Source organism: Sorex araneus, chromosome 3, assembly GCF_027595985.1.
Source record: "Sorex araneus isolate mSorAra2 chromosome 3, mSorAra2.pri, whole genome shotgun sequence".
In the NCBI taxonomy this organism is placed as follows: domain Eukaryota; kingdom Metazoa; phylum Chordata; class Mammalia; order Eulipotyphla; family Soricidae; genus Sorex; species Sorex araneus.
The window spans coordinates 89,117,641-89,144,298 of record NC_073304.1 but is presented as its reverse complement, the minus strand read 5'-3'; the positions used below and the strand labels follow the sequence as shown (position 1 = coordinate 89,144,298).

At 38.6% G+C, this 26,658-nt stretch overlaps 1 protein-coding gene and 1 pseudogene across 4 annotated transcripts in view; one reads left to right on the top strand and one right to left on the bottom strand.

Moving 5' to 3' along the window:
• Positions 1-26,658, top strand: part of FRMD5 (FERM domain containing 5) — a 356,045-nt gene that overhangs the window by 93,856 nt on the left and 235,531 nt on the right. The window lies entirely within an intron of this gene.
• On the bottom strand, positions 7,293-8,511 carry LOC105943036 (eukaryotic translation initiation factor 3 subunit M-like; annotated as a pseudogene).

The window sequence follows — 26,658 nt, the reverse complement described above, 5'->3', positions numbered from 1 at the left end:
ATGCCAAAACCAGTAACAATGATGGCTCTCATTCCCTTGACCCTGAAAGAGCCTCCAATGCGGCACCATTGGAAAGAATGTGTAAAGAAAGGCTTCTAAAATCTCAGGGCTAGGACGAATGGAGACGTTACTGAGACCACTCAAGAAGTTCGACAACCAACAGATTGATGATGATGACTCTCTAATATTGTATACTCCACACTCAGAAGAAACCTTAGAAACCTTAGAACACACCTTAGAAACCTTAGAACAAACCTTCCATACACGATAGAAATTACTTAGAACTTAGAGAAAAGATTTGGGAGAGGATGTTCACGGCATCCAAGTTGCAGTGAACTGCAAGATTTCATTTAAAAAAATAATTGAGTAGTTCCACAGTTATCATTTATCATTGAATTTGAGTTAGTTTCATATCCTGGCTATTATACTAAGTGCTGCAGTGAACACAGGTGTGTATATATCTTTTCAAACTAAATGTTTTTGTGTTTTAGAAGTAGATGCCAAGAAGTATAATCACTGGGTCATATGGAAGCTCCAGCCTTACATTTTTAAGGAGTCTTCATACTGTTTTCAATGGAGGCTGAACTAGTTAATTATGGTTAATGATTTCTTTTCCACCACATTCCCACCAACACTGGTTAATTTTAGTCTTTTGAATATATGCCATTCTCATTGGTACTAGATGATACAGTCATTGTTGCTTTAGTTTGCATTTCTCTGGTAATAAATAATGATGAGCATATTTTTCATATGCCTGTTAGCCATCTATATGTCTTTGTGGAAGTATCTGTTTAGCTTCTTTCCCCATTTTCTGATGGGGTTGTTTGTTTTTTGGTTGTTGTTGAGTTTTAAGTGCTTTATATATCATGCATAATAGCCTCTTTTTCTGATGTATGCATGCAAATACTTTCTGCCATTCGGTAAAGTGCCTTAATTTTAGCCTGAGTTTCTTTGGCCATGCAAAACCTTTCAAGTTTGATATAGTCCCATTTGTTTTTGATTTCTTTGCCAAATTGGCAAAGAATCATTGAATATACCTCTGAGGCCTATATCCTGGAGATTTCTGGCTATGTTTTCCTCAGTTTATTTTATGGATTCTGCTATACATTAAGGTCCTTTATCCACTCTGATTTTTTTGCATATGATGTGAGCTATGGATCTAGTTTTTTGTTTTGTTTGTATGTGCCTATCCAGTTTTCACCACTTGTTAGGAGGTTTTCTTGCTCCACTTCATGCACCCAGCTTGAAGACACCATATATCTGAGGTTTCTCTTTGGGCTCTCAGTTCTGTTCTATTAGTCTGAGAATCTGCCTCTAATCTATATTTTTTCATTACCACACAATTCTTATTACTATAGTGTTAGAATATAATTTAAATTTAGGAACTATTCCTCCCACCTTTTTTCTCAGAATTGGTTTGGCTATTCAGGGGGGTTTATGATTCTATACAAATTTTAGCAATTTGTTCTAAGCCTTTTAAAAATGCCATCAGAATTTTGATGGGGATTGCTTTAAATTTGTATAATGTTTTTGTCAGAATGTCATCCTAACAATGTTAATTCTTCCAATTCTTTACCATGGATTTTTCCATTTCCTAGTATCCTCTTGTATTTATTTCAATGGTGATTATTTTCATTGTATGTCTTTTATGAGTATACTTTTAATATCTCTTTGTAAACTATCTTGGTTTACTTTGAAATTTGATTTAAGGTAGGAACTTCCCTAGAATTATGTGCTAGTATGGAATTGCCTAGAACGTATTAAAGAAGTCTAAGTATAGTTTTTTTATTTGTTTTGGGGAAGATACTCAGTGGTACTGGGGCCATGAGAAGTTGGATGTGACTACTTATGGCTCTCTACTTGGGGGTTGTTCCCTGGGGTGCTCAGGAGACAATATGGTGCTGGGGATCAAACCTGGGGCTCCCACAATCAAAGCATATGCTCACCCCATTGTGCTATCTCATTGGAATAATGGAAATATTATAAGTATAGAAGTTCTCATATTTACAGTTAACCTTTTTCTTCCAAGTTTTATTCTAAATATTAATTGGAAAATTACTAGAATATATGAACCCTCTTTAGCCATCATTTTAGAAACTTCATTAATCCTCGAGGCATTTGTCGCTGTGACCAAAATGCAATGGAACTATTATTGACTATCTTTTATGACTTCTTCTCCTTTTTTTTTTGCTTTTTGGGTCACACCCAGCGATGCTCAGGGGTTACTCCTGGCTTTGCACTCAGGAATTACTCCCGGCGGTGCTTGGGGGACCATATGGGATGCCGGGGATCGAACCCGGGTCGGCCGTGTGCAAGGCAAACGCCCTACCCGCTGTGCTATCGCTCCGGTCCCTATTCCTTCTTTTTTAATTCCTCAAAACGAGTCTTTAAAATTGTGTATATGTTTGTGAGGGAAGATTTGGCAGTGATTAAAAACTGGCATTATATTAGACATTTCTTTTAATAACCTTAAACGAGGATCTTGGACAAGTATAGAGGCAATTACACATAGCTCCTGGGACCTCCCCTTCTATCTATACCATTTTCCTCCTTCTACCTCTCCTGACCTGTGCAAATTCCTAACCTTTATGAATATTATGCGGCTGTTGGACTGCAGAGTTGCATACAAAGAAGCACAGTTCAGCACCCAGAGGATTTAAAAGGGTTTGTCTTGTTTCTCTCAAAGACTGTTAAATAAATTGTGAATTAAAGTCCATAGATTAGCTTCTGATAGTCTTCTTTCTTCTCCAGTTGTCTTCCATTAGGTCTGCTTGGAAGCCCCTCCCTCACTAAAAGACCAAGCTGATATTTTTTGTTGTTAGTTGGGTGGACCAAGTTCCCATGGTGTTTCTGGAGCCAGGGTGTCACATGCAGTGTTGGAGGGCAGGCACCATGGCTGCTCCTGGAGGTGTACCTTGGACCACATAATGCTGGGATGAGATCTGTGCAAGGCATGTTTTCTGCCACTGAGCCTCATCCCTGGCCCCTGAGCTGGTGTTTTTGTTTTCATCCATTCTCCCTAACTCTTCATTAAATGGAAAGATGTAGTCTCTCTGACTTATTTTTCTCTTTTTCCTTTTTCTCTTTTCCTTGCACATTGCTTAGATTCTCTTTAACAAAACTGAGTCCAGAAACTGACAGAGAAAGCAGGCATCAATCTTTTCCTCTTCAGTGCTCCAGTGATTACTTTCCTTCGTTCACAATTCATTTTCTTTTTATTGAATCACTGTGAGATACAGTTACAAAGTTTTCATGTTTCAGTTTCAGTCATACAATTATCGAACACCCATCCCTCCACCAGTACACATTTTCCACACAATGTCCCCAGTATCTGTCCCCCATCCCAACCCTCCCCCTGCTTCTCTGGCAGAAAATTTCCCCCATACTCTCTACTTTTAGGCATTATGATTTGCAATACAGATACTGCGAGGCTATCACATTTGGTCCTTTATCTATTCTCAGCACACATCTCCCATCCCAAATGATCCCTCCAACCATAACTGACTTAATAATTCCTTCTTTATTCTAGCTGCCTTCTCCCCAGCTCATGAGGCAGGCTTCCAAATATGGAGCAATATTCCTGGCCCTTGGTGTCTACCGTCCTTGGGTTTAAGTCTCATGTTATTTTATATTCCACAAATGAGTGCAGTCATTCTATGCCTGTTCCTCTCTTTCTGACTCATTTCACTTAGCATGATACTCTCCATGACCATCCACTTACAAGTGAATTTCATGACTTCATCTTTCCTTATTGCTACATAGTATTCCATTTTGTAGATGTACCAAAGCTTCTTTAACCAGTTGTCTGTTCTCAGGCACTTGGGTTATTTCCAGATTCTGGCTATTGTGAACAGTGCTGCAATGAACATACAGGTGCAGATGTTATTTCTACTGTGCTTTTTTGCGCCCTTGGGATATATTCCCAGAAGTGGCATTGTGGGGGCATATGGAAGCTCAATTTCTAGTTTTTTTGTGGAATGTCCATATTGGTTTTCAAAAAGGCGGGACCATTTGGCATTCTCATCAACAATGAAAGAGTCCCTTTCTGCCCACATCCGTGCCAGCACTAGCTGTGCTTGTTCTTTTTGATGTGTGCCAGTCATTCACAATTCTCTTGACTCTGAATGATAATAAGTCCTGGGGAAATGGTTTGTCTGAAAAAGAACATTCCTTAGAGGGTTGTTACTATGATTTGGGGGAGGTAATTGAGTATAAAGAACACAATACAATTTTCTACTTCTTTATTTTTGGGTTTTGGGCCACTCTTGGTGGTGCTCAGGGTTTATTTCTGGCTCTCCATTCAGGAATCATACCTGGGCAGGGCTCATGGACATATGGGATGCCAGGGATTGAACCTGGGTCATCTGTGTGGAAGGCTAGTGCCCTTCCCGCTGTACCATCGCTCCAGCCCCATAATACATTTTAGTTATCTTCGCCTTCTCTGAGGATGTGTTCATTCACACTCTAATAAATCTTGTCATGATTACATAAGGTTGCTTTAAGGAGCCAAGAATTCTATTTTCTGAGTCCCAGGGAGGAAGGATGCCTGCAAAAGACATCGGCAGAGGAGGGGGCAGTATAAAGACAGCTGTATTAAACTATTCTCTTTCTAGGCAAACTGGATCAGTTGCAAGCAGCTGGTTCCTTAGCCTTTAGTCAGTTAATGTGAGTCTATTATGCTGGCAACATTTTCTCTAACTGGCATATTCTGTTGTCTTTATAAGAATTTCAAAAGGAGTCCTTCCTCTGGTTATTAGTCAGGATGCTTGCTCTGCAAATTGTATAAAGCAGAAGTTCCTAACTAACCTCTCCCTTTTGGCACAGGCCCGTAAATCTACCTTCTTTAAGTGAACAAATACAAAGTGTCCCCTACCTCCACCACCTGAATCTACTATACATACATACATACATATACACATGTACAATATATATATATATATATATATATATATATATATAAAACACATAACCATTTCTTGGTTATATTTCTGAAACATTCTTATATATTCTATATAAGACTATATTCTATCTTATATACTCCCTTATATACTCTATATTCTTTCCTCCTCTTCCTTATTCCTACTTCTCCCTCCCCCCCCACTATTAGCATATATTCTAAGCTTCTGTCATATTGAAGACTAGACTAGCAATCAGATCAGGGGGATGGAACAGAGCCTGACTTATCAGCAGTCACAGCGTGTACTCCATATGTTTTTATTAGTTGTTTTGCTGAAGCAGCATTTAATTTGCATAATCCAGAGGAGAGAATTAACTGCCTGGCTGTACCTGTTTCATCTTTTCAACCTGATGATTGGCTGAGAACTTCCATCTGTTCCTTACTCAGTCGATTCTAAGTTTGAAGCTCAACTCTGGTCTCAGGGGACCATAGGTGGTGCCAGAAATTGGAACGTGGGCCAGATGGATGCAGGTCAAGTGATATAACCCCTGTACTATTTCTCAGCCCCTCAACCTAGTCTTTGTATTAGTTAATTTATGTATATGTATTTGAAGTTTTGCTCAGAATCACCCTTCTGTGTGTGATTGACACAAAACACTATTAAAGTTTGAATATTATAGTTTACTAGGAAAAAACACTTTTCCAGACCTAGTATATAAAAAGTACAGAGTAATGTTAAGTTGAATTTGCAATTCAATTTCAGATTTTAAAAAAATAAGATGTAATGGAATATAAAAGTCTGCTTATGCTAGTGACTACTATTTTTATGGAGACAAACGTTGTCAATAACAAATTTTATCACTGGCTTATATTACATGTGACACGTGGAAAGTTTTGATTTTTGAGAAGACGATGTTGCATTTGTATAATTTGACTTATGTTTCAGTACTTTGTCTTTTTTCACTGCTGGGGGAGATGGAATGCTCAGGAGGCTTGGGCATTGTGACTATAAACCAACTAGTAGCTCTTGCAAAGGCCTAAGGATGCAGTGCTGCTTGGCCCTGTTGTGCCATGAGTTATCCAGGCCACCCAAAAATTGCTCAGGGAACCCTCAATATTTCGTGTTTTTATTATTTTGTGTTTTAACAAAAGTGTTTTTTTCAATTTGCACAGCAGAATTCAAACAGGTAATTTCATCCAAATTTGGGTTATATTCCTATTTTGTATGACTCAGCCTTTTCAGCATTGTTTTCATTTTTCTATTACTTTATTTTAGAGGGCTTCACCAGCAGCCCTGTTGTTTTTTTAAATTGAGATAGAATTATTTGCTAATGTGTAAATTTCAAGATCTTTTGCAAAGAGATTCGGCAACATTGGATCCATCCTTCTCTGTGGCAGTGATGAGCTGAGACACAGTTTTCCTTGATACCTGTAGCTCCTTCATCTTTCCTATTGTCATGTAAACTTGTTGGCTTTTCTTTTTGTTGTTTCTTTCAGTAGAGTATGGGCATTTGAGACCCCTGCTATATGTAGTCTTTATAGCCATTATTTTAAGTAATGGTTTTATAGTAGCATGAAATATTTATAGAGTACTATAATTTTCAGGTTGCTTGCTCTTTTTAAAAAGTGTATATAATTGTATTATTTCAAACACTATAAACCTATTTTTCACCTTAGCATTAAAATCTAGAAGCAGAGGTGTGGAATCAGAAAAATAAGAGCCGTTTTATATAGCTCTCAATAAACATGGAAAATACCTTTTAAATAAATAATGCTATTAATGTAAGTTTGAAAAAGAAGCAAAATAGCAGTAGGAAGTTTGATTTCCCACACATGTAATCTCACAATTTCCTTGTGGGTGTCACATTGGTTTTGGTCTTTTTTTGTTTGTTTTTTTTTCCCCAGCAGGCAAGGTGGGGATTGCTCTGAAATGGTGCTGAGGTAGCCTGGAAACTCCTGACCATTTTTCCATTCAAGCCACTGGTGCTGTGTAATGGCTGAGGATGGCAGTGCTGCTCAGACTGCAGTGCTGGGGATTGCCCAGGTCCTGCTGGCCATGCTTGGGGGCCTTCAAGGCCACATATCATATCCTGAGGGCTACTGCTGGCTCTGTGCTTGGAGGACCATGCAGTGCTAGGGACCAAACAGGGGTTGTCCACATGAAAAGCATGCACTTAACTCTTGTATTCCCAATTTGGTGTTTGGTTAGGTGTTTTACTTGTAGTTTTTTTTTTTTACGTTGTTGATTTGGTGTTTTACTTGTTTGGTGTTTTACTTTGTTGATCTGATAAGTAGTAAATAATGACTTTGTGAACACAGAATATAGAGAGTCAAGTAGTCTTGAAAGGAAATAAACTTCAATGAGGCCTATGAATTAGGCTTGCTTTTTAAAAAAAATTTATAACACTTTACTATGTTTAGTTTTTCCAAAAAAGAACAAAACCATATACAGAAAAATTCAGGTATCAGAGAGACTCAAAAGTCTGTTTTTCACTTTGTTCAAGTTTTGTTTCCAGGCATTAAGTGTGTCATATAATTGTTGCCACTGCTGTTTTCCAAATGTCCAATGTGTGCTATGACTCACAACAACTTTTCTCTGGGTCTGGTCAATTTTGCAGTACACCATTTTAGTTCTCACTGCATCAATAACAAATGCTTCAACATCATCAGCTCCAATTTGAAGTTCTTGCTGCATTGTGTCAAAAGATATTTATTTTCCATGGCCTTCCCATAAAAGAAAGCAGTCTCATTTTTGCCATATTCTGCTCATGTAGTAGGCCAAGTGAATCAATGAAGTCTTTATTATTTTGATAGAACTTGACATATGATGCCAACTTAGCACTCACAAAAATAGTTAAAAGAACATGAATAAGCTTGCCGTCAAAAAAATTGACTGGTTTTACAGTAAGAAGATGGTCAAAAAGAAATGCATTAGGATCTTTCAATGCTTGTACAATACACCTGTGGGCATCAACTCGAGCCTGGGAAGCATTGTCCTCTGTGTAACTTCCTAGCTATTCTACCATGACTTTGGAAGCAGCATCACTTTTCTTACAATCCGCAAGTGCTTAATAAGGTAGCCTTCAAAGGGTGTGTTTTTTTTTTCAGTGGTGAGGTTCTGGTCAGAAATCCATTTTCGAACTTGATCCAGCTCAGTTGGAATATGCTGGATGGCACCACAAGATGCTGCCACTTTAATGAGGCTGAAATATACTGTGTATCTTACAGGAGTATTCTTATCCATACCATGGAAAAGGTTGCTTAGCAGCTGAAGCCTCAGAGATGGCCGTTCACCTTCCCGAAACTTGACCAGCTTTTCACAGAGGCTTTCAGTCAGAGCTTCTTGTTTGTCAGGCTCCAGGATCAATAGGAGGGAAACCACGCTGTTCATCACACTTTCAACATCTTTATCATTTTCTTTCAGACCCACATCACAGGCTTCAATAATTTGAGCTTAATTGACATGAAGTCCACCTTCTGAGTTTTCTTCTGAAATTTCAGCTCCTTTAGATTTCAGATATGCTCGAAGTTCAGCAGCCTGATCCTCATCGCTGATGTCGATGAAGGCCAGGACGCTCTTGGTGAAGGCCTGGGACCCGCGGACATTCCACTCCCCGAACCACGCTGACCGGAAAAGAGAGCCCGGGCTTCTAGGCTTGCTTTTTAATATAAAGCATTTCTCTCAAAGTCCTACTGTTCACTGAGTCAGTATCCATGTACCTTGGATTCTGCTGGGTGAATACTGCTAAATTCTTGTTTTTTTGCAGCACTTCCCTGCATTCTAAAAATTTTATTTATGCAGCCATCTTTTAACATTATTAGCTATTAACTATTAGCTAAATAACTACCATCATTTCTTCTTAGCAAATTTCAGTAATATTAGGATAAAGACATAATAAATAACTCATTCTAGCTAAGATACCTGGTTACTTATTAAACTTGGAGTTGAAGAACTCAAATAATCTTTTATTTTGAGGAGGAGCACCCAGCGGTACCCTCCACCAATGTCCCCTTGGTTTTCAACCACCCAACCTGCCATTGTGGCAGGCACTTTTCTTCTCCCCCATTGTCTTAGAATTCCCTTCCCTAATTTATCTCTCTTCCCTAGCCCCTACCCCAAGGGCAAGCTTTCTACTGAAGATACTGAAGACCAATTCTCCTACTCTGTTTCTATTGCCTTTGGGCATTTTACAGTCCCCTATGTGGTTTCTTTATATCACCCCACATATGAGAGAGATTATTCTATTTCTCTCCCTCTAACTGATTTTACTCAACAAGATACTTTCTAGATCCATCCACATTGCAGCAAATTACATCTTTTCTTAACGGTTGAGTAGTATTTCATTGTTCATATGTAACGTAGTTTCTTTATTCAGTCTTCTATTTGTCAGCATTTGGGTTGTTTTCCATATTTTGTCTATTGTACATGGTGCTGCAATGAACATAGGAGTGAAGATGTCTTTTCTGCATTTGCCTTTGGGCCCTTTGGTTATAGTCCCAGGAGTGGAATCCCTGGGTCATATAGAAGCTCAATTCCCATTTTTAAAAGAAATGTCCATTTCTTTAAAAAAAAAAAAGAAGGAAAGACATTTAAAGAAATGTCTTCTGGTTGGACCAGTTGACATTCCTACCAGCAGTGAATGCAGGTCCCTTTTTACTCCCATCCTCACCAATCCTGATTGTTGTTCTTTTTGATGAGTGCTTGTTTCTGTAGTATGAAGGTGTGATACCTCATTGTTTTGATTTACATTTCCCTTATGATTAGTGATATACAGCATTTTTCATATGCTTTGTTGGTCATTTGTATTTCTTCTCTGAACAAATTCCCGTTATCTCTTCTTCCCATTTTGATAGGGTTGGATGTTTTTATCTTGTAGTTTTCTGCCAGTGCTTTATATATCTTAAATGTTAACCCTTTCTTTGGATGATGGTGGACAAATGATTTCTCCCAGCCTGTGGGTTATATATGTATTCTGGTCATCATTTCCTTTAAGGTGAAGGAGCTTCTTAGTTTAATGTAGTTCCATTTGTTTATGTTTGCTTCTGCTTGCTTGTTCAGTGATGTTTCATAAAGATACCTGTAGCTTCAATGTCATGGAGAGTTCTGCCTGTATATTTTTCTCTATGAAACTATGGATTCAGGTCTGATATCTAGGTCTTTTTTTTATTAATTTTTTATTTTACTAAAGCACCAGGATTTGAAAAAATTCTTCATTGTTTTGTTTTTAGATTTGATATCATTTTCTTTTTTATCAATGAACCCAGGGCCTTATTCAAGCAAGCTTAGTGCTCTGGGCCAGGTATACTCTTGGCCCTGGGTTACAGCAATTTTGTTTTTATTTATTATTTAAAACATTTTTTTAAATTTACCATGAGATATGGTTACAAAGCTTTCATGTTTGAGATTCAGCCATACAGTGATCAAACACCCATCCCTCCACCAGTGCAAACTTTCCACCACCAATGTCCCCATTATCCCCCCACCATCTAGTCCTCACCCTGCCTCTATAGCAGACAATTTCTCAGATATACTCTCTCCACTTTGGGGCATTATATTTTGCTTGAATTTTCCCACCACCATTCAAGCCTGCCTTCCAGGGGCAGATGCTAGATCATTTATTTTCCATTGCTCATTTTGCATATCATGAGAAATCACATGGCTGCATGCTTCTGAAATTTTAAGACTGTAAATGGTTGGGTTCCAGAGACATCTCTGTAGGGAGCTAATCCATTTCGGGATTCAATTGGGAGTTTCTGGGCCTGAGCTATTGGTGCACCAAGATGGCGCCTGAGGTGGGTTGTGGGCATGACATCCAGCCCCAAGAGTGGATGGGAAGCCAGGGTGGCACTGCCCAGCTCCACTGCCACCATGTGGCATGGAGATTTAGTCCTACAACTGCATACCTGGGCCTTGATTGTGGAAGCTCATGGTTACCGGGATTCCATCTGGAGAAGGGGGGGTTGTACCAGCTCCATCTGTGGTGCCCCGGTGAAATCAGCTCGGTATGGGGCCCAAAGAAATCTCCGGTGCTGTGGTGCCCTCCAGGACTCGCTGCTGCTGTGTCTCTGGGCCTGGGCTGTTGGTGCACCAAGAAGGCACCTGGAGGTGGGTTGTGGGTGTGACATCTGTCATCAGGAGCAGACAGGGAGCCGGGGAGGGATTGCCGAACTCCACTGCCACGATGCGGCTTGGAGACTTAGTTCTGGAACCCACATACCTGGGCCTTTCTTGTGTAAGCTCATGGTCACCAGGATTCCGTCTGGAGAAGGTGTAGGTCTGATATCTAGGTCTTTAAACCACTTTGATTTGATTTGTGTGGATGGTGTTAGAAAGAGGTCTGAGTTCATTTTTTTTCATATGACTGACCAGTTTTCCCAGCACCATTTGTTAACAAGGTTTTGTATTCTACTTCATATTTTTTGCTCCTTTGTTGAAGATTAACTTCAATGACCACATTTCTTAAGGTCTGTCTCTGAATTTTAAGTTCCATTCCACTAATCTGAGGGGCTGTCCTTATTCTGGTGCCATCCTGTTTTAATTACTACTGCTTTATAGTACAGTTTGAAGTTAGGGAAAGTGATGCCTTCCATCTCCTTCTTCTCCCCTGGTCCCCCAATCCTGACCCCAAGGATTGCTTTAGCTATTTGAGGGATGGATGAGGGAGGTTTATAATTCCATATACATTTCAGGAGTTTTATATACTTCTTTGAAAAATGTCATGGGTATCTTTAAAGGGACTGCATTGAATCTGTAGTGTTTTGGGGAGATTGCTATTTTGACAGTGTTAATACTCACAGTCTAGGGAATGGGGCTCCATTTCCTTTTGTCCTCTTTTACTTCTTGAAATGATATTTTGTACTTTTCTTTTTGTAGATCTTTCATATCTTTAGTTAAGCAAATTCTTAGGTACTTGATTTTCTGAGGCACAAATAGGATTTTTAAAAATATTTCTCTCTTCGATTTCATTATCTGCATATTGAAAAGCCAAGGACTTTTGCATGTTAATTTTGTAGCCTGCCACTTTACAAATCTTGTTTCTAGAAGCTTTTTTAGAATCTTGATGGTTTTCTAGATATAGTATCGTGCCATCTGCAAATAGTGATAGTTTAACTTCTTCCTTTCCTATCTGGATGCCCTTAATATTGTTTTCTCACCTAACTGCTATCACAAGTTCTTCCAATATTATAGTGAACAGAAGTGATGAGAGTGGGAAACCTTGTCTTGTGCCTCAATCAACAAGATTTTTAATATAAAGTTCTTATATCACCTGCAGAAGTTTATCCTCTTTTGTGGGGGCTGGGATGGTGATTCTCAGGGGTTACTCCTGGCTCTGCACTCAGAAATCACTGCTGGCAGTGCCTGGGGGATGCTAGGGATCAAACCTGGGTGGGCAGTGTACAAGGCAAACATCTTACCTGTTGTATTATCACAGCCCCGAGACTTTTGTCCTCTTAAATCTTTAAAATTATAAATTAGGAGAGTTAAGAATATTATACTAATTAAGGTAATGTGTTTACAATGATTTTTGACATTTATGGTCTTGGTGTACACAGTTACTTCAATTCATCAAAGTGCCCATGACTCCCCCACCAATAATAGGAAAATTTTTTTATATAAAACTACTTAAAAATTTATTGTAATTTTTGTTTACTTAAATACAAAAATTGTGTGTGTATTTTTTACTTCAGAGATCCCTGGCATTTTTATATGAAAAGAGGGAAAGTACTCAATGAACAAATCTTCTGGCATTTGGGTTTCCTAATGTTGAGTTTTGAATTGTCTATTAGTGAAAGTTACAGTACAAGAAATTTCCTTGTTTCTTGTACTGCAAATTGTGAATGGAGAAACAGAAATGGCACTAAATATAACTCACACTTTCGGGTAAAGTTTAGAAACAAGATACTTATTGTTTTGCCTCTTCAAAGGGTTCCCGCATATCTGGGCTTTCCTGCAAGTCCGCTCTCTGGTGAGATTCATCCCATTTTAGGTGAGGCTCGTGTCGTTTTGGGTGAGGCTCGTCCGAACATGGAGAGTGGCCTTGGACATGGTGATGGTTGGGTTCTGGAGGTTTTCAGGTGCTGGGGTTCTGCTTGGGGCAGAGAGGGAAACTCAACCTGCCCCCCTCTAAGTTGCCCCAATGAAGACAGCCTGGTGCGGGGGTAGGGCATTCTGTGGTGCTCTGTTCCGGGAGCTTTAGACCCATAGTCTCTGGATTTTGGCCATTGATGAGATTACATGGCGTCAGGGGCAGTTTGTGGGTGTGACTGCCAAGCTACTGGAAAACTGGGGACCTGAGGGGAGGAGGCCGAGTCCTGATCCAAGCGAGCCTGGGGCTCTCAGTCATGAGTTCCCACCTACCTCTGCACTACAGGACCTAGCTGCATCTTTATCTCTTTTGAGATTTATGGGTCTCTGAAATAAGACCAATAAATGAACTTATATAGGTGAGCCAGAGGTGGTTTGAGGTGTGTCTCCCACATACCTAACTTTTGGTCATTTAATTCTTGGTAAACTTGGCCCCAAGTTGTTGGGTCTGGCCAAAGGCACAGCAGCAATTTTGGAGTGTCTCGAAGTCTAAAGGCATCATCAAACTGCTGATGTACTCGCCCCACAGGTACAGGCTTACCTGCTGGCGGCACCATACCCCCCCCCACATAAACTTTTTCACATGCAAATTTTCCAAAGCCCATGATCTGCATATGTTACCAAATTTAGTTTCAAATACAACCAAGAAAGACATATCTTTATATATATACACACATATATATAAACCTATGAACCTTAAAAATTTTTTTGTTTTGAGCCAGAACTCTGGCTCAACAACATAAAAAAATGTTTCATATAACTGAGGCCTTCAGTTTGATTACTAGTACTGAAATAAAAAATCTTTGTTAAAGAAATCCTTTTTTGAGTCTTATTTTTTAATTCCTGAGAATAATTATTATGAAGAGCTGCATACACAGTATCTCAAGAATACTACTAGCACCACAATAATTCCTAAGGACTTTGCAGTGTGTGAAGCCTAAAATTGAAGAGAAAATACGTTTATCAAGCCATTGCAAGAGAAGTTTATCACTCTGCATTACTTTGGCAATTGTTGAAAATGCATGCTAGCAAGAATTTTTTAAATTAACAAAAACTGTCAGATCATTTGCTTGGTTCTTTTAGAATCAGTGAAATATATGAGAAGGTAATGGAGTCTGTCCAAGAAAAAATGAGATTTATATTATGTCTGGCACTGTCTCTGTTACATGTGGAAGGCCAGATAAATAGGAGAAATAATCATATAAAAGAAATTTGCACACATATATGTATGTTATATATATGTGCACATATGGGCTAAAAAAGATAAGTTACAATGCATAGAAAGAGCCTCATATTTTCAGTAGAATATATCTTAGAAAAGGCATTTAGTGGAATTAATTTTTTTCTCTATAGTGCCAGGGATCAAACCAGGACCTCAGGCCTGCATAACAGGTACTCTACCACTGAACTATGTACCCAGTCCTAGAATTGGCTTTTAAGCTTAATTTGATTTTATATTAAAACTAACATAAGAATGTATGGTAGCTTCACTCAGAGATATACCTAAATCTTTGTACTACTATATATCAAATAGTGAATCAACTATTAATGATATAAAGTACAATAACCAAGCACATTTTAAAGATAATATATTTTCCCACTTAGTTTATCACATTATTACTTGCAAATGAGGGAGATGAAGTTTAGAGAGATTTAATAGTCTACAGAAGGCCATAGGGCCAGGAAGTACTAGCATAGGGCTCCAGTAAATGGATCAGAAAATTCCAACCATTGAGAATTAGAGAAATGAGGAACAATGAAAAATTATTGAGAATGGAGATAGTTTATATTGAAAAAAAGTAGGTGATTTGTAGATTTACTGAGTTAAAAGCAATAATGGGTTATATTGCCAGAAGATTGTATAAGAGTTTTACTTATTGATGGTAAATTAATGACTGTACTGCACTTGTAAAATATATCAAGTCATATAGGAGGGTAGAGAACTTAAAAGAATGTGCCTTGGGGCTGGGTGCATGCTCGTTTGCCAAACCAAGGTTCAATATCCAGCATCACTCAATCTCCTGAAAATTGCTGTACACATCCCTGAAGGTCTTCAGCACCTACATGGTGGCCTGGGTACCCACAACACCTCTCATCCTCAGGTCCTTGAACTACTGACCTGGTTGGCAAAGATTGGTTTATGGATCCCTGAGGCCTCCTGAGCACCACTTGAGAATTTCCCACCCCTATCCCCCATAAATAGTTACAGTGCCAAGGAGGTGATTCAGGACTGGAACACAGACTTTGCATGTGGGAGTCCTGGGTTTGACTCATGGCACTGCATGGTTTCCCAAGCACTGGCAGGTGTGGCCCCTAAACCAAGAAAAAATACGCCTTGCCAAGTATATATAGCTAGGGGCATCATTATGGATGATGAGTATCTTCTTATTGAAGTAGAGTGTATATTGTATGATACAAACTTGTTCTTGGCTCATGAAGTCTCTAATATTTAAGGGTAGTTCATAACCAGAATAATCAAGAATAGTCTAGTTGGAAAAGACTTATATCTGGTATGTAAAATCCTTAAAATAATGTTGTTTTCATACTACCAAAAAAATCAATATACAAATAATATACAAGGCCATATAGGTTTTCCAAACCCATCAAAGAGCTGATAGGCAATCTGAAGGCAAACCTGAAGTCTGAGGAAGATACCTTTAAGGAGAGGCAAGGTATAAGCACTGGTTGAACATAGAAAATAAAATTTTATTCAATGCAATGCAAGTGAACAAGATTTTAGCCTTATTTAATTTTTTTTTTACTTCGGAGCCACACCCAGTCATGCTCAGGCTTACTCCTGGCTCTGTACTCAGTGATCACTCCTGGGGGCACAGGGGACCATACCCTGTGACATAGGGGTTTGAACTCTGGTCAGATGAGTGCAATGCAAGAGCCTTCCCTGAAGTGATATCATTCTGGGCCTTTAATTATCAATGTTGTCAGATTATTCAAGGATGACTGTAAGATAACAAAGAGCTTATAGAACACCAGTGGAGTGAAAAGATGTTTAACACTCTTATAATTTCATATCCAAGTTCCTCCACTTGTTAGTCTTTGGAAAGATTGTAAGCAGAACAGGAGATTGGAAAAACACCTCTCTCTCCCTCAGTTCTTCTGGGCTGGACAGAGGAGCAACTACTGTTGTAAGAAAGACAAAAGTCTCTACCTGTACACTTCTTTAAGAAATTTGGAGAAATTCCTTGGAATAAAACAGCCAAACGTGTTGTGTAGGTGAAAAGTCACTATGGTTGGGGAAAAAGGAAATAAAATTTACTTTATCCATAGAGGCAAAGGTGGTAAATCATTTGAGGTACATATTGTAAGAGGCATCCAACATGATGTACTTAAATAAAGTATTATAATGCCCAGGATGTATCTCTATGGTAAAAAATATACTTTGCAAATATGAGATCTTGGTTTTGATCCATAGCACCCTAAGCCCCATTTCCTCTCCTTCTTCCAAAAAACCCAAACTGTAAAAGCTCAAGTAAAAAATTATCATACACACACATACACACACACACAAATACAAATCAGTTCGCTGTCAAGCCACAAAGCAATCAACAGAACTACACCAGAGACAACCTCGATGTCCAAATATTCAGACAAGGAGTTTAGTGGAATGCAGCCATTGTTTCTAGGTAACTTCTTGTTTTGGAGAATTTGGGGTTTCCAATTCCCACTTCATTAAAATGTCATTTTAATGTTTTATTTTTACTTCTACAATTCTTGTCATTAATAACCTATAATTAAAATATGAGAAGGATCCTGCCTGTCAGTCTACATTTCTTTTGTTGTTGTTAGTTTTAGGACCACTCTTAGTAGGGAATACTCAGGGAGTCATTACTATGGTACTTGGGAACCACAAGCAGTGCCAGGTATCAAACCAGTCAGCCACATGCAAGGTTTAAGTGCCTTATGCCCTATATTATTTTCCTTTGGATAGAGGGATTAATAGTATCCATGAACAGATAGTTCTGTCAAAAGAGACAGGAACTACAAAGGAGACTCAGGAATGCCAAGGTGAAGAGATGAAACAGTGAAGGAATTAAACTGGATGACTACTTTATACCACAAGCAAAAATTAACTGAGTTTGGATTAAAGACTTGAATTTAAGACCTAAATCCATAGGATTTCCCCCAAGAAGACCTGGTTGTAACTTCCTTGGCAAAAATGTCTTGGTGATGATTTTATGAATGTAAAAGCCAAAATAAGTAAATGGGATGCCATTAATCTAAAACTTCAACACAACAAATGAAAGCATCAACAAAATTAAAAGGCAGTCTAGAGAATGAGATAAATCTGCAAGTTAGATCTCATTATTGTATGAGTTCTTCATATATTTTGTATATAAAGAAACTTGCAGATTGAAAAAGTGGGCAGGTCTGAATTGATATTTTATTCCATTCTAAGAAAAAAATATAAATAGCCAATAGTGCATAAAAAGATGATTAACATCAGGAAAATGCAAATCAAAACCATAGTAGGTACTGCCTCACATGTGTTAGAATAGCTGTTATGAAAAAGTGAAGAAAGAACAAGTGTCAGCAGAGGTGTGGAGAAAAAGGAACTCTAGTGCCCAGCTAATGGGAATGTAAGTTGGTCATTATGAAAAACGTTACAGAGAATCATCAAAAGTTGAAAACAAAGAGTCCAGAGAGATAGTACGGAAGTTAAGGTGTTTCCCTTGCTTTCCCTTGACCCTGCTTTGATTCTCCAGCACTTTATATGGTCACTAGAGCATTGTCGGGGATTGCTCCTGAGCACAGAGCCAGGAACTGGCAGGAATTGGCAGTTCCTTAGCACTGCAATGTGATAGACCTAATAGTCTATCAGTGGGTGAATGAATAAGGAAAAGTGCCATATATGTGCGTCTGTTTTAATTTATACATAGATAATATAATATTTCATTGCTATTAACCAAATAAAAAGAAAGAAACCTTGCTATTTGCAGCAGTATTGATGAACACAAAACCATTATGCTAAGTTAAATAAATGATAGGAAGACATATTATATGATCTCACTTATATGTGAACTCTTTCAAACAACAACCTACTAATAGTATATTATTAAAAGGACACTATGGGACAAACAAGGGGATTTATTCCTGAACAAGATGATTCAACCTACAAAACCAAAATAATATGATATGCGACAATAACAATACAGGAGAAAAATCACTATTTCTGTAGATGCAGATAGTATTTGATAAAACTCAACATCCATTTCTTACACAATATATTAAAACAACTCACAAATGGATCAGACTTACATGTAAGATCTAAAACTGTAGTATTCTGAGGGGAGGGGATGAATAGGGGGAAAGTTTTATGATGTTGGTTTTGACAATTTAATCATATTACACCAAAAGGAGCAAAAGCGAAGAAACCTAAATGGGACCACCTAAAACTGAAAACCTCCACAGTAAGATAAACAACCAAGAGTGTAAAAGAAACCTGTGTAATTGCAGAAAATATTTGCAAAACATGTATCTGATAATTTGTTAATTGCTAAAAATGTAAGGAATTTCTACAAATCAATAGTATAAAACTAATAGCCCCATTTTAAAAATGGGTCAATTTAGGCATTTCTCCAAAGAAGAAATACAGATGACAGCTGGTTATTTAAAAAAATCAACATTGCTAACCATCAGGGAAATGCGAATCAAAACTATAATGAGATATCACTTCACACCTGCCAGGTGACTATTATTAAAACAACAGCAACCACCAGGGACTAGGGAGCTAGGACGGGGTAAAGTGCTTGCTTTGCTGGCAGTCAACTTTGCTTTATGCCTGACATTATATGTGGTTTCCTGAGAACCACTGAGAGCAATCCCTGAGCACAACTGGGTGTGGCCCAAATAAGTAAAATTAGAGGATTCAAGAAGATAGTGCATGAAGTTAGGTTAGGCCACATGCAGATCATGTGCCCGATCACAATCACAAAATCCCCGTTAGTCATTGATTTCTTGAGCGGGCTCAGTAACCTCTCCATTCGTCCTTTCCCTGAGATCTTAGAAGTCTCTCTCCGCTTGGCCCTCTCAATGATATCGCACTGGAGGCTCTTTCAGGGTCAGGGGAATGAGATCCAGCTTGTTACTGGATTTAGCATATGAATACACCATGAAAAGCTTGCAAGGCTGTCCCATGTGGGCAGGAAACTCTCAGAAGCTTGCCAGTTTCTTCCAGAGGGAGAAGCAGGCTACAAGACATTGTGTGGCCGCTTTGTGGCTGCACGCTTCGGGGAGCTTGCTTTTAAGTCTCTGGGTGCTGACCGTTGATGGAATTACACACACCTGGGTTCCTCTGCCAGTACCTTCATGTGTGAAGCCTATCTGAACGTGTGGAGAGGGGCCTCGAGCATGGCTGTAGCTAGGCTCTGGTGGCCTTTTGCTGCTGGGAGCTCTGCTCGGGGTAGGGAGGGAAGCTGGAGCCCATCCCCTCCAAGGGGCCCCAGGGAAGATAGCCAGGCGTGTGGGCAAGAGACTCTGCATTGCTCTCTTCTGGGAGCTTGCTTTTAAGTCTCTGGGTGCTGACCGTTGATGGAATTACATACACCTGGGTTCCTCTGCCAGTACCTTCATGCATGAGGCCTGTCCGAACGTGTGGAGAGGGGTCTTGAGCATGGCTGTAGCTAGGCTCTGGTGGTCTTCGGCCACTGGGAGCTCTGCTCGGGGTGGGGAGGGAAGCTGGAGCCCATCCCCTCCGAGGGGCCCCGAGGAAGATAGCCAGGCATTCGGGCAAGAGACTCTCTGCCCACCATATGCCCAATCCCACTTGAATCCCCAGCACCACATGGCCCCCTAAGCATCATTAGATGTAGCCCTGGGGGGCGTTGGTACTGATATGTATAAATTTGGTGGTCCTTGCATACTGCCATGGTAGCCTGCTTGTCCTGTCATTACAGAGTCTAAGTAGCAACATATCTTTGGGTCCCACGGGGAACTGCCACCCAGTTGGTTGAGTATCACTGGAAGTGGTCCCCAAGCCCCATGAGTTCCTCTTAGAACTCCCCCACCCTCTAAATAGAGAAAGTGTTGAGGATAATATGGAGAAATTAGAACGCTGTGTACTCTTTTGGGGAATGTAAAGATGTTATAGCCACTATGGAAAACATATGGAGGTTTTAAAAAATATTAAAAATAGATCTGTGTGATTCAGCAGTCCCACTTTTGGGTATTCAGAAGAATTAAAATCAGAATCTTAAAAGAGTTACTAGCATTCCTATGTTTATTGTAGCAATATTGCCAATTGCCATGATGTGAAAACAATCTGAATGTTCATTGACAGAAGAATGGATAAAATGAGTAATGAAATATTATTCACTTTTAAAAGAAGGGACTTTTGCAATATAATGTGGACAAACTTAAGGATGTTGAATGTGAAATACCCTATCACAAAAGACACAATACTGCCTGACTCTACTTATATCAAGTATCTGAAATAGTACAATTAAGAGAATCAGAGTGAGATGATGGTTTTCAGAGGCTGAAAGAAAAAATTTTTGGAGTTACTAATCAGTGGATGTAATGGTGTTTTAGGTATGTGTTCTTCAGATCTTCTCTATAATATTGTATTTAATAGTCAACAATATTATATCGTACACTTAGAAACCTAAGAGAGCAGATCTTATGTTAAGTGTACTTAATAAAATTAATAAAAGTTTAAAAACAAAAATGCATATTTTTGTTATGTGTGTTTTACCATAAAAAAACTAAAGGAAAAATTAAAGCACTTCAAAAATAGGCAGAATGAAAATAATGTAGCATAAACAGTGAAATAGTTAATGTGTGACCAGGTAAAGTTTAAGCTCTGTCCTCAGAGTGAGGATGATACAATAAAAGAACAATACAAAAATGAAAACAATGTAGCTAGCATTTAGTATAATTGTGGATCAGGCACTACAATGAATGCCTTATAAACCTGCCATTTAGCAAACATTTTCTAGGGGCTTCCCATCCTATGGTGGGGGAACTCAAGGGACATCCTGTACAGGCTAGGTGGCTCAGTACTTGGGCTACTTGGAAGGCTATCAGGGCTGCACCCTTGTGCTCTGGAAGCCGCACCTTTCTGGGGCAATTCTCTGCATGTGTGACCGAGTTCTTGGGGTTGTGCATGCCAGGCATGTGCTCCAATCCTTTGATTATCTCCTAGGCTTTGGCAAGCATTTTTTGTAAACCTTTATAGTAAATAATTTTAGGTTTACAGGCCACATATGATTTCTTGTATATAATGTTCTTTGGTTTCTGTTCGTTGGAGATTTTGCTTTTACTACCTTAAAAAATGTAAGGACTTTTTTGGTTTTTTTTTTTTGGGGGGGGGGCCACATCCAGAGGTGCTTAGGGCTTACTTCTGGCTCTGTGCTTAGGGATCACTCCTCTGGAACTTATAGGGTACTTGGGGGCAAACTCAGGTTAGCCGCATATGAGGCAAGTACCCTACCTGCTGTACTCTGGCCCCTAAAAATGTAAGAACTATTTTTAGCCTGAGAACTATGCCAATATCTGAAAGCAATCTGCAGGCCAGTCCTCCTAGGTCTGTGATTTGCCTACCCCCAAAGGACCTTCAGTTTCTTATCTCAGCATATAAGGCTAAGTAACATAATTCTAACTTCATTGTATGTCCCTGAAGATTTCATAAGAAAAACAAAGGCACATACAAGGTAAGGTAATTGTTCTATTTCCATGATTTTTTTGCTGCTATAGAAGGGACATTAAAACTATAATAAGTAATCCACCATTTTAACATTAAAAGCAACCTCATATTACTTCTCAGTCCTGGCCTTCATGCAGCATATTTTAAAGGACACTAATATTTCAATATGTAAAAATAACTTCAGTGTTCCTATTTTTAAATTCTCATTATCATTTTTTATAATCTAATAGATTGTTTAAAAATTTATCAGCAGGATTCTAGTCATGAAGTTTCTTTTCTTTTGCGGGGAGCATATGCAGTGATGTTCAGGGCTTATTGTGCTCAGTTTTATTTATGCCAAGGATGTGAGACCACCTGGAGTGCCAGGGATTCAACCCGGATCAGATACATGCAAGGCAAGTGCCTTGCCCACTGTGCTGTCGCTCCGGCTTTCAATCGTGCGGTTTCACCAGAACTGTTGTGGATTTATTTTTCCCTTCTCTATTTTTCAGCCAGTGATCACAAAACAGGAGGGATTAGTTCCAAAGGAGGGAGAAGAGATGTGTAAAAAATAGCTTGGGAGAACTGAAAATGGCACAAAGATGTGAGTGGGTGGGTTAGAATCATCAAAATAGAGCATCCTATATCTAAAAGATCAATTTATATTTAAGAATTTGTTCAATGTTTGCTTTTGGTGTTATTCTTGATTTTGGTTTGTTGTACAGAGTTACTTGTTATCTTCTTTGTCATTCTCCCAGCAATGGTGCTATTTGTACTTTGTACTTTATTATCATTATTCCTTAAAATAATTTTTTTTGAAAAAAAACCTCCTGCTTCCTTTTCTTTATCTCACTATTCTTGGTAGTTTTTTTCTAGCAATGACAAGGTAGCATTTCCCTTTCCTCTTACATGTTTTCCTTTGCCCATAATCCATCCTTTGATTATTTTTGGAGGGCCACACCCAGTTGTGCTCAGGGCTTACTCCTGTCTCTGTACTCAAGGATCACTCCTGGCCGACTCTGGGGATTATATTTGGTGCCAGGGACCTGAGTTGACCACATGCAAGGCAAATGCCCCTCCCACTGCACTATTAATTCATTTCCCTAAATACTTTGATTTTGAAAGAAATGAAAATACAATTTATAATCGAACAAACTAATGATCTCTGTATATCATTATATTGTAGCCTGGGTCCTTTGGGGTCCTGGGAACCATAGCTGTTTTTTACAATACTAAGAGCTATTTACTGTCCTCATTTTCCTGAATTAATATGTACCTTATAATTTTGTTTTAATTTCTAATATGGTAGATATTAGTATGAAATATCCACAAAAACTCTTTAGGGTCTCATTTTTAGCAGTGTAAAGGAATTCAAAGAGCAAAGGTGTTTGAGAATGGTTAATATAGTTAGTATTATCAGCAAAGATTTAATAAGCACATTTGATTTTCAGACAGAATTCTAGTCCCTTGAACTAAAGTGGCAGAATCTTTCCTCAAAGATATTAGAAATTGGTAGGAGGGTAACGCAAGGCAAAAGCAACCTCATATTACTTCCCAGTCCTGGCCTTCATGCAGCATATTTTAAACATGTACTAATATTTCAATATGTAAAAATAACTTCAGATGAATAAGGGATGAGGAGCTAATAACTATATACACAGGAGCTAATAACTATATACACAGGCAACTATATACACAGGCAATTATACAATGCTCTCAACTATAATTAAAGAGTACACATTGAATATGCTCACCAAAGAGGGATCAGGTATGCGTCTCAAATGTTAAACACATGCCTTCTGAGTTTGATCCTCTGCAACCCTATTGCTTCCAGAGCATCACCAGGCCAAGTACCAATAAGAATTGCTCCTGGTTCCAAAGCACAGCTCAGATGTGCCACCTCACCTACAACAACAAATAGTAACAACAGTGGGCTGCAGAGAGAATATATTGGGTAGGGTGCTGGACTTGCATGCGGCTGATCCATATTTTCTCCCCTGCATCCAGTATGGTCCTCTGAGCCCTGCCATGAGGGATCCCTGAGTACAGAGCAAGAAGTAAACTCTGAACACCACCAGGTATTGCCCCCAAAGTAAACAAACTCTAACAAAAGTAAAGAAAAAAATAAGTATATGCATTGAGATGATATATGTGTTAGCTAGAGGGGGAGAATCCTTTCTGATGTTTACTTTCGTGTTAAACATATCTCAGTAAAGCTATGGTGGGGGAAATCTCAGTTTAGGGGAGAAGATAGTACATAGTATGGGAATCCTGAGGGAATGACTTATAACTATTTGTGATTATAGGGCTGGTTGTGCAAGGATTAGTGAGAAATTTGAACCATATACAGTAAGCCTGTTTAGAGATCATCACTGAACCACTGAGCTTTAAAGATCAGGTTTGAGTATGTCAGTGAAGGCCTGTGGGTAAAAGGCTTTCTCAAGCTTCAGTTGCAGAGGTTTGGAAGCCAAGAGAGTGGTGTGTGCAAGGTAACCTAGTCAGGTCTGAGTTCTAGTATATAGAGAGGATCTCTGCAGTGAGTGGTGATGTGGCTAGAAATGTGGTAGGATCCAGTCTTAGTCATTTGGGGCCTATCTTTAGTCAAAAAAGAAAGGGTTAGACTTCATCCTTAGAAGGAGAATGCCACTTATTTTTTGCAGTTTTTTTTCATTGCTTCTTTTGATACATGAATTTTGTTTGTTGAAGTAATTTTAATTATTGCCTTATTTTCTAAACGTTTCACATATACTAGTAACTTATACATCCCCATTTTATGTATGAGTAAATAAAAAGTTCAAAGAAGTTAAGGACATAAAGTTATGTAGGTGGCAAAATGACATTTGAATCCAAGCATCCTTGTTCAGAATCGGCACTTCTGTCTGAAATATTAGCCCCTCTCACTACAAAAGAGAAAAGGGTCTAAGAGGTGACCATCTAGATATACAGTTATCCTCATAAGTGAAAACTAGTTCTGTGAATGTGTTGTAAACTCGAATTGTGCATTTTGAAGAGGAGAGATTTCTGGTTGTGAGTTATATCTCAAAAATATAACTTCCTATGTGAGAGGCATAAAACAGTTATAGATGTAACTCAGATAAAAAGGCAAGCTTCTGACACACTCTAACAATAAAATTTTTCTATTAACATTTGTTGGTAGACAGTTAGCAAATGGGCTCCTAATAAGCTTCTGTGACTGTAACCCCATAGGAGCTTCAAATGCAGGTTATGAGGCATATGTGTAAATTGGGTCACAGCCTTCTTTGTGGTTATATGTAGAAATTCAAAGATTTTTGCAGTGAATGTGTATAAAATAAGCTTTTTCTGTCTCTGGCTGGACTTTCTGTCTGCTTTTCTAGCACACTTCAGTGAAGTCTCTGCTATTTTAGGTGATACATACATAAATTTGTGTTTTTGGTTTAAAAATAAAGTGCTTAATATCTGCTTGTAAATAATGGTTTTTCCTGTGCTCTGTTATAACTTTAAAAATAGCAGAAAAATAAGCCATGCTATATGCTTGTATTCCAATTGAAATGCAATTTTTGCAGTTCATGGCATTAGGGAAACATTTGCCTATTTTTCTGTGAAACAGAACTTAACTATAGCTTTTAAAACACAATAATAAGTGTAATAGAAAGGAATTGTGTGGTAAATATTCACCATCCATTTAGCGCTAATGGGTAGTAATGATGATGTGTTTGCTTGTTAAAGTTAATGTCTATAAGAAGTATTTCCATTTTTTTAAACGCTAAATAGAGAAATGCTAGAGCTAAACAGGGGAGCCAGGAAAGGAAGAATGACAGATAATAAATGTATAAAGATTAGCAAATTTTTAGATTCAATAATGAGAAAATTAATTTCAAATGTGCATCATTTTAAATAATCATTGAAGTGTAACTCTGACAGTTTCTTGTAACTAGCACAGTTTTCAAGAAATTTTGTTTCCTAGATCTTTGAAATAATTTGAGTGATAGATTTCACTACCATGTGTGATGCTAGTATGATCGTTTTAGCAGATTATTTATATTTATCACAATGTGGAAACAACCTATATATTCATTAACTGAGAAACAAGTAAATTAAGTGTGGTACTTATGTAATTGAATACTGCTTGTCAGTAAAAAAGAAATATACATCACAACATGGATGAGCCTTGAGAAAAGATTATGCTAACAAAAAATTGGGTCATAAAAGACTATATATTGTTTGGGTTCTATTATTTATTTATTTATATTTATTTTTTTTAAATTTCATTGAATCACCATGAGATAGTTACAAGTTTTCATGTTTGGGTTACAACCACAATGATCAAACACCCATCCCTCCACCAGTGCACATTCCCCACCACCAATATCCCCGGTATACCTCCCTTTCCCACCCTCCCCCTGCCTCCATGTTAAAGACAATACTCCCCATACTCTCTCTTTACTTTTGGGCATTATGGCTTGCAACACAGACACTGAGAGGTCATCATCTTGCATCCATTATTTACTTTCGGCATGCATCTCCCATCCCAACTGATTCCTCCAGCCATCATTTTCTTAGTGATCCCTTCTCTATTCCATCTGCCTTCCCCCCTCCACTCATGAAGCAGGCGTCCAGCTATGGGGTAATCCTCCTGGCCCTTGTATCTACTGTCCTTGGGTGTCAGGCTCATGTGATGTTACTCCACAAATGAGTGCAGTCCCTCTATGTCTGTCCCTCTCTTTCTGACTCATTTCACTTAGCATGATACTCTCCATGTCTATCCATTTATAAGCAAATTTCATGACTTCACCTCTCCCAACAGCTGCATAGTATTCCATTGCGTAGATGGACCAAAGTTTCTTTAACCAGTCATCTGTTTTAAGGTACTCTGGTTGTTTCCAGATTTTGGCTAGTGTGAACAGTGCTGCAATGAATATATAGGTACATATGTCATTTCTACTGTGCTTTTTTGCATCCTCGGGATATATTCCCAGAAGTGGTATTGCAGGGTCATGTGGAAGCTCAATTTCTAGTTTTTGAAGGACTATCCATATTGTTTTCCAGAAAGGCTGG